The following is a 13,513-nucleotide window of genomic DNA, read 5'->3' as shown; positions in this document are numbered from 1 at the left end:
ATACAAAACCTCCAAAGCAGGAAGAAAAAGACTCTTGCTGGTCAATCGGTCCCCTTGACAGGGTCACTGAACCCCAAGATGGAGGACAGGGCTAATATACAAACCACTGAGGTCTGATGGCAGATGTTAACTCATCTGGATTTAGCTGTATGCTTTGGCAGCTCTGTTTCTCTGCACTAGTACATCTGTCAAATCCTGCTTTCATAAACCTGACACTCCAGACTTTCCTCTACTCTCTTTGAAGAACAGCACACACACAGTCTGGAGGTCAGTGACAAACCCTTCCCTGCAGATGCCATCTACTTATAGTTGATATTAGCGTAATTATGCAAATGAACAGTCATGGCCATAATTCACACGCCTAGGGTGGTCTGGGTAGCAAGACCCTTTATTATACAGTGTGCAAAAAAAAATTAATTTCAGGAACAAGATTGGTGGTTGAAGCATGCCATATACCTCACTGCCTCCTTTCTCTCTTCGCTAAACTGAACACATTAAATCTGGAACAATTATATTACAGCCTTCTGCTCTTGTAGGTTGTTGTTTGATTAATCAGATACTACAAACTGTATTATCTGTCAGTTCAAAGTGTGAAATGAACTACTAAACAGATGGAAAATGCGAATTGGATCAAGTACTTCATCTGCCCCAAAGGAAGAGAACACATGCCTCTGCTTCATGTCACTCAGTCAAGAAGGGCTAAAACTTATTACTGTAAGAATCATTGTAGGGGAAGCAACTTTAAAAATTGTAGCTTTTTTAAAATACAAGCTACTCGTAATTTTAGATTATGAAAGCAAAACGAAGGAAAGAATGCGGGCTTTACTGTTACAGTTGAGCTGAGATGTAGCTAAACATTTAATATTTACAACTGTTTTACATTAAGAAATAAGGGTCAACCACTGACAGTTCCATTTCTTTGTGTGTCAATTTCACCGTTTTGAATTGAAAATATAGCATAAGCTATAATTTACATGATTCATGTAATTCATAACTCAATGTGAACAGGCAATAAACATCAACAGAGATGTTTTTTGACATATTAGGCATATGAATAATAAATGTGTTCTTTTAGTGTTCTTATTTTTCTTTATTCCTTGCTTGCTGTTTAAATAATAAAACTGTTTACAACTATAAATATAATTCCTTTTTTGTGGTAATTAGTTTCAACGAATGGGAACCTCCTGGATTCAACAAATCAATGCATTTAACAACATTTGATCAGATACATTTACAATAAATACCTCCAATAAAGCTAAAAACACAAACAATTTTATAACTTAGGTAAAACTAAGCATGGAACTAAATATGATATTATTTTATAAAGTTATTACAATAAAAAAAACATATTTGCAATACAATGCTTGCTTTAAAAATATGACAAAGAAGCAATTTAGTGAGTAGCTACACTGCTATGGATAAAGCAGCTTGTTACAGGAAAGCTTCCTTGTATTGAAAATTATTGAATTATAAGAAACACTACTCCAAAATACAGTTATTAGTAGCATTGCTACTTTTAACTAGTTATTCCAGACTTATTGTATGTGATGAGACAAAGATTGAGAGTAAACAAAAAACTAGAAAGATGCAGTGAACTAGTCTAAAAAATGTCCTTCATCTTGACCATCATTCCCGTCATAACAGAGTCCAGGTGGCTAGTAAGAGAGACAGTCTGAGGCCTGGAGAGAAGATGGGCTTAAGCCAGAAAAAATCTGCCACAGAGGTCACTGTCAGCCCAGGGACCCCTGCATCCTTTTATTTCTCGTTCAAACTCTTTCAAAGAGAAAAAACTTTTTTGCTGCCTGAAATCCCATAAGCACAATTACAGGAAACTGCTCAATCTTTCCCCACTCTGCTGTCAAGGTAAAAGAGTCTTGCCATAATAGATCTGATACAGTACATATGCATGCATACACACACATACACACATTTATATAGCATACATGCCTCCAGGACGAAACTCTGGCAAGAGTTCTTTGGCAGGCTCTGCTGTCTGAGAAACTCCCAATATGCTGAATGTCAGTACAGGAATGATCTAACCCAAATACAGTTAAAAGACTCAAAGAAACCAACAGCATTTCCAGTCTCACCACCACATCCTACAGAGGACTTTCAGTTTATTCTAATGGAGCGAACAAGGGATATAGGTACATCTGATTAAGTGTTTTTTGCTCGGTGAGCTGTAGTATATTGAGATTACAGAGAAGCATGTGGCCTAATAGCATGTGTTAGAGCCCCCTCTGTGACCCCAGCAATGACTCGTGGCACACATCCTAGACGGAGTGGAATACAGTTTGCATCCTGCCAAAGGCAAGACAAGCCATGGTTTAGTCACTCACTGAGTAATCTCCTTCATTTAATTCATAAGATCTATAATTCAACAACAAGCGCTAAATTAAAATTAAAATAACTTGAATCTAACCATTGACTCACTGACTCAAGCAAATCACATCAAAAAGATACAAATGGTCTACAAAAATGAAAAAGCTTAATGACAAAATGACTTAATAACTGCACCAATCTTTTCATGACTATGGAAGCCCATTTTCACCTTTAATTTAACAAAAGACCGTATTTATTTATTTATTGTGACCGTAATTATTTCTTGTAATTGCATCTCATAATGTGACTATTTCTTGATTTACACTTTATCTTACAATTACCAGTGTTGTTATCATTAACTAAAACTATCAAAACTAATTTTTGTTCATTGAAAATAAAAACAAAAACAAAAAACATTAGATATTAATTTGGGATCTAACTGAAATAAAATAAGTTGAAATTGAAGAACTAAATTCCTGAAAATACAACAATTTACATTGTAATTAATTAAATTATTAAAATAATGGTAAAATAATACTGACAATTATCTGGTCTATTTTGTACAGTGAGGCATAAACAGGCTAAACATAAACATAGTGAAACATTAAGGCAAACAAAATTACATGAAAACAAACACCACGTTATACAAGTAATACAAAGGTAATGTGCTGAAAGGGAATAAGCAAGAAAAAGAATTATGCAAGAAAAAGAAAATTGTATATTCATAGAGACCAATTCTAAGAAATATTTATGGACCTAGATTTACCTGCCATTGTGTGGAGACGCTAATTTTGGAACCTGGTATGCAACCTGGTATCACAGCTAGACCCTTGTTAACTCTTACCCTTAGTTCAATTATTTTTTTAATTAGATCTCACATTTAATTATGTTAACACCAGCTCATCAACTGCATTCTGGGAGTCATTAATGTTATAATTAAACAGCCTGTGTGCTCATATTTGCATTGATGTCTAGATGCATCCATGTTTCAAGTTAGTATCCTTTCATCAACAACCAGAAAAAAAAGATAATTTTTACTGCAGAAAAACAGAAACCTTCAGAAGGAGTGTTTTTACCCAAATGGCTTGAGGGATGAGAGGAGTGAGGTGAGGTGGGCTTCAGAGTGGAACTGAAACAGTGAATAACAACATAATAGTCCTGAAACCCACTTGAGCTCCATCAGAGCAGGTGAGTGGGCATAGTGTCTGACACTTCACTCGTTAATGGTCACGGTTATCACAGCTTATTAATGCATGATGGCAACAGCAGCCGCTGGAAAACCTCATTCAGTGAGAAAATCGATGCATTTTGAAATAGTTTTGATCCACTTCATGGCTGCACTAAAACTTCACCAAGACATCTAGTAGCCTGGAAAAGAGAACGAACACGCCCGCATTTACGGTTTACTTTAAGATATTTTACTTTCCAAATATGACTTTTAATATATGTGGTGGGTTTTGAATGCGAATAAGCAGTAAAAAAAAAAAAAAAAAATCTTTTTTTTGTGTGTGTATTGATTTGGACCACTTTCATTATGCGGTTCTAAATCTAAACATATCCAATTTCTGGTAATCTGACCTAAGTCTAAACATTTGTATCTGATTCTTCTCTTATTCTACAATTATTCCAAACATTAAAAGAAAATGCCATAAATCAAAATGCAAATGGTTGAAATCAGACCCTCTGTCTCATTACGATAAACCTAAGACGCACATATTTTAACATAATGTGAAGGACATTAAAATTCCATTAAATTACTTTTCTGAATTAGTCAAATACAGCGTAATAAATGGTGAATATTTCCAGAAGCAAATATCGGGTGCAGAATAAAAATTACTTAATTTATTTTTAATACACACATCAATATTTTTAAGAAATGTTTATTAAATTCAAGTGTATACATTTGATGTCACAGTTTCTAAGGTCACACAGAAAATAATGTAATATTTGGTGGTGTTCATGGAATAATGCCTTAAGACAGGTAAAAAAAGAAAAGAAATCCGATCAGTGCACACACGAAAACTAAAATGATAAATAAATAAAGCCCATAACTAAAATTATTAAAATAGAAGCAGGAATTTTGGGTGGGAAATATCAAAGGGCTTGTCCCCATTTTTATTGAAAAAGCCAAGCTTTAATAGAAAGCTGTTTTGCCAAAGTGCTTGGTAGTCGGCTGTAGGTGGTATTAATGGGAGGGGATTCGCATCTGACTGGACTAAAGTATTTTGTAATGCATGTGTGGAACCAGTCCCACTCGACCAGCTCCAAGCGGGATTTGAACCGGGGTCTCCAGCGTGGCTGGGGGGCGCGCTAAAGACCGCAGCCGCTAGCGTCAGACGCTAGATCACGCAATGTTAGTCATCAACTGTGTTGCTCTGTTTTCATTTTCATTTTTTATTGCGCTCATTTTGTTATTATTAATAAACGTTAAACACAATCTCATTCTAATTACTTTCAAGTCTAAATGCAATGTAAATGAGCATTAAAACAACTTGATGCATATCTGTAAAGAAAAAAAACCTGAAAACTAAATGACACTGTGAGGGCAAATGTCATTGGTGCCACTGTAGGTTGAAGGTCTAGCAGTCTGGGGTTTCATCTCTCTGAATCTCTCTCTTCATGTCCCCAGTGTGCTGATGGTAGTACAGCCCCAGGCAGTCTTCTCATCCAAACACACGCACACACCCATACTAACGTTCTATAAATACTCACATGCCCATCACAGCCAATTACCCTCAGTGGAGCCGTGCCTCTCCGCCCAGACGCCCCACTCACTCGTCCTCGGGCCCCCTTTAGCACTGTTCCTCACTGAGACAGAGTCTGAGGATGCTGGACTAGATGCCCCCAACAGCTGTCACTTACACACACCATATGCACGTTTTAACACTCCTTTTTGAACAGACACGAAAAACTTTGCACTTGTTTTACCTAAGGGCATGGAGGAGATTTTCCATACTTATGTGTCCCACAGACACTGTTGACACTATAATATGTATTTATATATGATAACATAGATCCATGAGCATTCACAGCGACATAACATCTGATATTAAAAAAAATATAAGCTACTTTAAGCAACATTTAAATGAATAAACACATTTGATGAATATTGTTCTGTATTATAATACGTCTCTCGGGAGTTGATTCTGACTGGTCAATCACAGCATTCTGTGATTAAATATAAATAAATTAAAATAAAATCAATCAATCACAGCAATCTGCAATGAAATACTTTTTTAATGACCAATGATCAATAAATGGTGTAATCGACCATTTAAGAAAATATCTGCAGAGCAATCAAGACAATAGGAATAAACTTACACAAAGGGGTTGGAAATTTGGTCAATGTCGAGGCTGATGATGGCAGAGACTTCTAAGACCTGTGAAGACAAAAAAGGGGGTTCATGATGTTTTATTCTGTTCACCTGCATTTGTTTATTATTATTGCTCTAATTTTAGTTGGTACCTACATACCACTGGTTCTTAATAGAGAAAGTAACATAGAAGCAAAACTTATTGTACTCTGCCTGCAGACATGAGGCTTTACAGGAACATGAGCCATTCCACTTCACTTAAGTGTACCATCAAAATCTGTGGTCCTGAAGACAGCTGAGATTACAGAGTACTGGACAGGCGCTGTGTAATCTTGACCTCTGAGGCATGGGAGCTTGACCTCTGTCAAACAGAGGGACTAAAGGCCTTTCCTGAATTGACATAATATTGAGAGAGGAAAGAATGGTGAAAAAGAAGACCGTGAGAGAGACGTGAATTATATAGAGCGATGGATGAACTGCTGATAGAGAGAGAATCCTGCTGACGTCTCATTCTCCTGTGGCATGCTGCACAGACTGATCTCTACGGACATTAAAGGCGCTGAGCAGGAGAAGGAAATACACACTGTGTGGATTTGAGCTTGCTCAAGACATGCTAGAGATGTGCGACTTGGGGACAGCTTGTCTGTGTCCATTATATTTTCCAGTTGCACAATTCTGAGATGTCTACAATACTTTGCGTCATAACATTTGACCTAACACCAAACACAATTGCTAACACTTTGTGTATGAATGATATATCATATAGCTTGCTGAGGAGAGGTGTGCCATTACTTTTTTTTTTTTTTTTTGCCTGGTAGACAATAAAATGGGAAAAATAATCCCACGGATTTATATTGAGGGAGTGACTCAAGCTATTTCTAGTGGCCAAAATATCAGAAAGACTTGCATGTGGGCTATTTTTTACTTCATCCAGTAAGAAACCAACCAGAACACTAGTAAATGCAGAGCAACATGCCCAACAACATCCAGAACATCCTATCAACCACCTATATAGCAACCCAAGTATAGCTAAGAAACCTAGAAAACATTCGGAACACCCTAGCAACCACCTGGCAACCCCCCAAACACCTACTGCATAAAAGCCTAAATTAAATCTGTTAATTATATACTGTAAAGCAAACGTGTCTCTTCAGAAAATGTTGGACAAAACTGCTCAATTTTCAAATGGATTCGTTTTATGATCTCTCTATGAACCTTTTGAAGCGTTGTGGTAGTTGCGTAGACTGTCAATGGAGGGACAGAAAGCTCTCAGATTTCATCAAAAAGATCTTCATCTGTGTACTGAAGATAAAGGAAAGTCATACGGGTTCAGAACAACATGAGGGTGAGTATAATTAATGACAGAATTTTCATTTTTGGGTGGACTATCCCTTTAACATTATCCAATCCATATTTTTGAATGATATAATGTGCTGAAAAGACTCTCTACAGCTGGCAATTCAGGAAAGACAGATCCGAAATGGTCAAGATAACAGTTGTGTAGCTTTGTGTGTCAAATGTGGACAGTTCTGACGTAAAGGACAGGCATGAGGACATGTCAAACCAAAAACAACCCACAAAAGCCGGGAGGAAGGTGGTTTGAACCTCTGCTTTCACTGGCAACCAGACAAGCAGTCAGTCATGCAATCATACACAGTCTTGCTCACACTTCACTAGACCTCTTCCCAGGAGGCAGCCATGGCTCATCTGTAAGGGCAGGTTGGGCAGTGCCCTACCAAAATATTCATCCAAAACATAGACCTCTATATAAACTGAATCAATAATAAATTGTCAGTGAGTTTAGCATTTTGCAACAAATATTTTCCAGATTCTCTAGACTATTTTAAGTCGTAAAGTCAGCAGGATATATTCAAATTTAGTGCATGGCTTCGCCAGGTGTGTATTATGATACAGCCCGCTTATTTTCAGAATACCTTACATAAACCTCACTCCAGACCAAGACGATATCAATCCGCTTCAGCTGTGTGTATTATTCTGCATCAGGTCAGTTACTAGTTAGCAGGTCTGTTCTTCCTATGTGGAGTAGCGCATCAAATGAATGAAAGCATAAATACTTTAGCTTAAACGTGCTCATGTGAATCCTTTATAAAGTTCAGTTGTGTTTGTTAATGTTTGAGAACAGACAGATCTTTTCCTAACTGGAATTCCTACAGAACTTGTAATATTTTAAAACAACATTCGGAGGCAAGTAATGTTAGACAGTTTTATTTATATGCTGTTTAATGTTGATGATTGCGTTATTTTACATATGCATATGATTACATATTATATCCCTTGTTTCTGCATCTTCCTCACACATGATCAGGAGATTGAGTAATATTTCAGAAGATGTGTAATAGCGCCCCCTACCGTATAACAGTGAAAACACAGAAATTTCCGGAAAATTCAAGGAAATTCATGGTTGCCGGATTTTCGTAACAAAACAAGACCAAATGCTATTCAAAACCCTCCCAATCACAGCCAAAACTAACCTAAACTAGTTTTGGGATAAAAATCGAGTTCCGATTGGGGGTCACATCAATCCAAAAGAACAAAGGACAAAAAATAAACAACCGCAGCAACAATGCAAAAGTAGCCCAATTCCGTGGGAAAACCACAGACTTTGCAACACTGATTCTAAGATAGCTTTCTATGCATGTGTCAGATAGAATGTTATGCTAAATAAAGCAACCTCTGCCAAAAGTGTTCTGCATGTGTTCAACGATTGAATGTAAAGCTTACAAAATCATAAACTGGCACCAAGACCTAGTTACTAGCTAACTAAATTTATGGTCAGGAGCCGCTATTGCCAGGAGGTCACAAAAGGTTTTCTCTGCCTTTCTTGAAGCACACTGTTTACATACTTCTTTAGTTTTACATCTATTGTCTGTTTGTCACCCAAATATCTCATATTGTCCGGTAACATCTGCTCCTTATGGAATACACTTCCTGTCTGACCTCTGACATCATCCATTAGTGGATCTGTTTAGCCTTTACAGGTCAGAGGGCCACAGTAATAACAGCCTACACAGATGGACAAACTATGATAGAAAAAAATATGCAACGTCATCCAGCTTGGTTGTGGATGGTTATAGACACATTTGGGCCTGTGCTTTAAATGAAACCAAGACTTGCACTAAAGATGCACAAAAAAAGAAAAAAAAGGGACAAATAAATTAGATATGTTATGAAGACTTCAGGGAAGGTAAGAAAGAAGGGTGCAGAGCTGTGTGGATCTCATGGTTGGCAGGAGCGATGGTTCAATGTTGCAGAATGACCTAGTTATACCAGGAGAGAGGATGGAGAGAATAGATGTGGGGAGGGGGTGGCAGGGAGAGGGAAGGGAGGGGACGGAGAAAAGGGGGACCATGGAGGAACAGAATGAGAAGGAGTTTGGTGGAAAGCGAGAGGAAGTAGGAGGATGAAGACGGTGGAAACGGAATGGAGTGAAAGAGGCATATCTCCAGCCCTAAGGGGAACGATAAATCAATCCTGCCTCTTCATGATTACAGCAAAAACTCTTCCTCCTCTGCCTGTTCCTTCCACTCATTGCAGTCAATTATTACCTGATGTAAATCCAGAAATAATGTACACCTGCAAAAATCTGGAAAATGACACCTTTGAGACATAAACGTTATCCTGTGGATTCATACAACCACTATCCTCCTGAGCAGAAGAGGCAAGAGCAGTGTGGATGTTTTACTGATGTTTTACTGTGTGGATGTTTTTAGCGGAAGCTGCCAGATGCTGACCTACTCTACTGAAGGTGGCACGAGGAAGATCCTTGCGGCAAGGAGAAGATCTGGGTCATGATGCTCTGAAGAGCTTGTGGTGACAAATAAAAACATTTTAAAAACACATTTTTGACAGCACTGGTTTTAAATGACCGGAAGGCTTAACCGCATGAAAGTCAAAGATTTAAATACTTTTACTTACTTTAAAGATTGTTGAATACTGTTTGGAGTCAGTAAGATTTTTTTGGCAGAAATATATACTGTGTATATTTTATTTAGCAAGGATGCAATAAATTGACCAAAAGTGAAAGTAAAGACATTCATGTTACAAAAGTTTTTTATACTAAATAACTGCTTTAAATGTTTTAATTCATCATAAAATCCTGAAAAAAAAAAAAAATCCACAAAAATATTAGACTGTTTTCAACATTGATAAGAAATGTTTCTTGAGCATCAAATTAGCATATTAGAATGATTTCTGAAAGATCCAAGATCAAAACTGGAGTAATGGTTGCTGAAATGCATCTTTGCCTTCACAGAAATTAATTATACAAAAAAAAAAAAGTATGATCAAATAAATAATAAATTCAGCCTTGATGCAAATTAGAGAACAATAAAAAATAAAAAAAATAGAAAATTATACCGACCCCAAACTTTTGAGCGGTAGTGTAGAAGTCGATATTGTCCATTTAAATGAACAGCGTTGTTGGCTAATATTGGTTGTTCAATATCCAAAACAGGCCAACAACGCTGTTCATTTAAATTGATAATATCGACTTACACAATACCGCTCAAATGTATGATTTTTTTAATTGTTTTTGAAAGAAGTCTGAAGTGTCTTGAAGAGACTTTCACCACACATACACAAACTCTTTTATATAACCCTACTAGCTAATCATTCAAATCCAATCACTATCTGAGAGATATCTGTTATTAAGAGTGCTTTATATTTTCGTCCCTATGTGAACGCCACCAAAGAAATATGTCTGATTGGGGTCAGGAGAACCGGAAACAAGCAAAATAATTCAGGGCTTTCCAAAGAATAGCCAATTTTGTACACCATTACATGCTCTGAATCAGATATATAAAGGGAGATGTTTCTTAGTTTGTTCACTGTTCATCACATAAGAGCAGTGTTTTTTATCTGCCTACTTCATGTCCAAAACACGCTGTGCCACATCTGAAATATTTAAGACCCCCCTTCCTCTCCTATAACCCTTAAAGTAGACCACCCTCCTACACCCTTTCAGCACAGCTTTAGTCTCTTCCCTTCTAAAGTGAAATTGGATTCTGTCTAATCTCCGCCAGCACATTCGGTTTCCTCTCATTTCCTCCTGCACTGTTTAATTCAGTATTTATACATTCCCAAAAAAGGTCACATATTCAAGTAAACAGGCCAATAGAAAACCTTCTTTGATGTGTTTTTGTATTGATTTTATATGTTATCTCATTCATTTCTTCTGTCTATGTGTATTATAAAAATCTGTTTTTCTCTGAGGATGTCCTGTAACTCAATAAGATGAGATGAGTTTGTGCCTCGGGTGAGACAGCGATAGGTAGGAACGAATCCTATCAAGCACACACCCAAACCCAGCTCTCCTGCAAAACACTGCTAATGACCCAGTAACCAATTCACACATAAACTATTATATGCTTCTAAGTTACTTCATTTCTTTCTTTCTTTTCTTTCTCACTTTCTTCCTTCCCCCATCTAAACACAAACGCAACCCAATAGCTTATTATCCAAACCTAAGTTCCTGCCGTGGCCAATGGTAGATGACCTGGTCGCTAGGGCTCCATAGCAACAGCATCGGGTGAGGGGTGTTTGTGTGTATATGTGTTTGAGTGTAAAGCTCGTCCCAGAGGATGTGTACTACGCCCATTATCAAGCCAGCGCGTGCATATGCGTTAAGGGTTGGTTGTTGTTGTTTTTTTAAGTCAAGAAGGGAAGGTACAAAATGTACCGCCCTTTTATTTACATTATCAGATCTTTTAGGCACCATGTGGTTAAATAAGACTCGAACGACAGGCTTACACAGGCATAAAAAAAGAAAACGGTGCAAAATGCACCTGTGCCGTTGCAGCGATACTTAGTAATAAGGGTTCATTAGATGTGCAGCAGATGTGTGTTACTGCACAGAACAGGATTCTGGTCGACCCTACCCTCACTAAAAAAGCGAATGACTTTCCTTGTATTTCTGAATGACTGCCCTTTTTAAGCATGTTTGGAACAGCTGTAGTGATTCAGACAATATATTTCTAAATGACTTTCCTTTTGAAGCATTTTTGGAAGAGCGTTAATGAATTCAAAACAAATTGACGCCATAAACTAGCCTTAGACACTATATTCTGTATGTTTAATACATATAGATTGAGAGGTCACATACAGGCCAGTCATACATATTTAATATATTCCTGTGAAGCTCACGATAAACCCTCTTCTATTGACAGCATTAAGGATATACCTTAATAAGGTCATGGATGAAAAAAAAAATGTTCCCACTGATGAACTGACTATATTGATGTATCATAAAACTCATTCAATCTAATATCATCTTTCTTAAAAATAAAGGTACAACTGCAAAAATTATTTATTTTTTATAAGAATACATTTTAAAATAACATTAATGTAATTTTGCTGCTCACTCTCAAGACTGTTTAGATATTTTTAAGGGGGGAAAAACAGACAAAAGCACACAATATTTTGTTTGCAGTGAAGATGCACAGTGGTTAGGAGTGATGGGTTACAAAAATAGCTGCTGGGACTCATTTCCTGGAAGGGTCCATCTGCCTGGGGTTACCGTGGTGATTAAATACATTCTGGATCACTTAATGGTCGTAGCTGTGCCATCCCACCTCCTGGGACATGGGTCCCCCACTCCTCCTCCTGTCTTTTGCTCCTCCTCCGTTCGCACTTATCATAAGGAGGGATTGGTGGATAGTGTGATAGGTATGAATATAGTCTCTAGAGACTCTCGCTCACTAGAAGATAAGAAACGGCTGTTAGTATGCGTGCATGCATACGTGTGCGTTTTATTGAATTTGCATGTGTGTTTGAGTCTATGTGTGAATGAGTATTTGACAGGGGGGTCCGAGAGACGAGCTGCTGACAAATTCATTAATTAAACCTCAGAAATCTATCCACCGCAAAATAACAACTACAAGAAACGCCCCTGGAGCTAATTTAGGAGGGTGGGCTTTTCATTCTTTTGTGATTATTCTGGACACACGCTGCCATTAAAGCTATAGTAATAGAGAAAGCCAACCAACGAATGAGATGAAAAGGGAGAATATGTCCCTTCTCATACAGACAAAGAACAGACATGATGTATTAACCTCATAGAGTAATAAATAACACACCTCAAATTTTGTAGTGGAATTAATACAAGACATAGAAAAGTGATTCACAATCAGGGGTTATCCCCATTTCAGCAGGTTCCAAGATTTATAATTTTATAATGGTTATACCTATAAAAAAAATGACATTAAAAAAATTCACAAATTATTTTATCGTAATTAAAAGTATGTTTTTGTATAATAAATGATTAAATATATACATATTACAATTTTATATAGTTAAGATAAGTTAATTAAAATTTAGGGATGCACCGATATGAAAATTTCGGCCGATACGATAACCGATAATTATTTATATTTAAAAGCCAATAAACCAATATATAGGCTGATAAATCTAAATCCAAATTTGTATGTAATTTTTTAGTCTGATTACAACGGTCTCACCGTTAAAATCAATGTCCCAAGCACACAAATATAATGTTCTCATTATAATTTTATGCAGCCTATTTGACAGACAGGCGATGCATGTTGAACTTAACAGATTTTTTCTTTCTTGAAGTGATTTCAATCATATTTCAAGCAATTCAAAACCATCATGGCGAACAGAATTGTCTCAGCTGAAGGAAATAATACATTTTTTATCAGCTTTAATATATCGGCCAAATTTTCGTATCAATACTGATATGGTGGCTGATACCCCTATTACAATTAGTAAATTAGTTAGAATTGTACAATAATTTGGACTGATAATAATCAGTTATTTAAAATAAACTATATGTTAAATATTTAACAAATGGTCAAGTTGTGGATATTTGTGGTACAAATGCTTCAACAAAGGCTCCTCAA

At 36.8% G+C, this 13,513-nt stretch overlaps 1 protein-coding gene across 9 annotated transcripts in view; it reads right to left on the bottom strand.

The window, feature by feature from the left end:
* nfasca (neurofascin homolog (chicken) a) overlaps positions 1 to 13,513 on the bottom strand; it is a 108,479-nt gene that overhangs the window by 52,588 nt on the left and 42,378 nt on the right. For all 9 annotated transcript variants that reach the window (XM_077203400.1, XM_077203402.1, XM_077203404.1 and 6 more), the window contains exon 2: positions 5,644 to 5,702. The gene's annotated coding sequence lies outside the window, so the exon portion shown is untranslated. The remainder of the gene's footprint in view (positions 1 to 5,643; positions 5,703 to 13,513) is intronic.

This window comes from Siphateles boraxobius, unplaced genomic scaffold, assembly GCF_051911475.1.
Source record: "Siphateles boraxobius isolate OS27281-9 unplaced genomic scaffold, OSU_SipBor_1 5, whole genome shotgun sequence".
Classification (NCBI taxonomy): domain Eukaryota; kingdom Metazoa; phylum Chordata; class Actinopteri; order Cypriniformes; family Leuciscidae; genus Siphateles; species Siphateles boraxobius.
This window is presented reverse-complemented; position numbering and strand designations above follow the sequence as displayed.